The 234-nt window shown below is 58.5% G+C and overlaps 1 protein-coding gene across 9 annotated transcripts in view; it reads left to right on the top strand.

Moving 5' to 3' along the window:
- Window positions 1-234, top strand: part of MBNL1 (muscleblind like splicing regulator 1) — a 56,413-nt gene that overhangs the window by 34,824 nt on the left and 21,355 nt on the right. The gene's annotated exons all lie outside the window — the stretch shown is intronic.

Here is a 234-nt window from a genome sequence, read left to right as displayed (position 1 = left end):
CTTGGGAGCACAGCCTGTGGGCACAGCCATGAGCATAAATCACAGCCTGAGAGTACAGCCCATGGGCACAGCCTGAGAGCGCAGCCACGAGCATAGGTTACAGCCCTCGAGCACAACCTGCAAACACAGCCTGCAGGCACAGCATGGGTGTAGATCACAGCCTGTGGGTACAGCCTGTGGGCACAGCTTGGGAGCACAGATCACAGCCTGTGGGTACAGCCCATGGACACAGTT

This window comes from Corapipo altera, unplaced genomic scaffold, assembly GCF_003945725.1.
Source record: "Corapipo altera isolate COAL_440 unplaced genomic scaffold, ASM394572v1 113, whole genome shotgun sequence".
Classification (NCBI taxonomy): Eukaryota; Metazoa; Chordata; class Aves; order Passeriformes; family Pipridae; genus Corapipo; species Corapipo altera.
The sequence above is the reverse complement of the archived record's forward strand: the minus strand, read 5'-3'. Positions and strand labels throughout refer to the sequence as shown.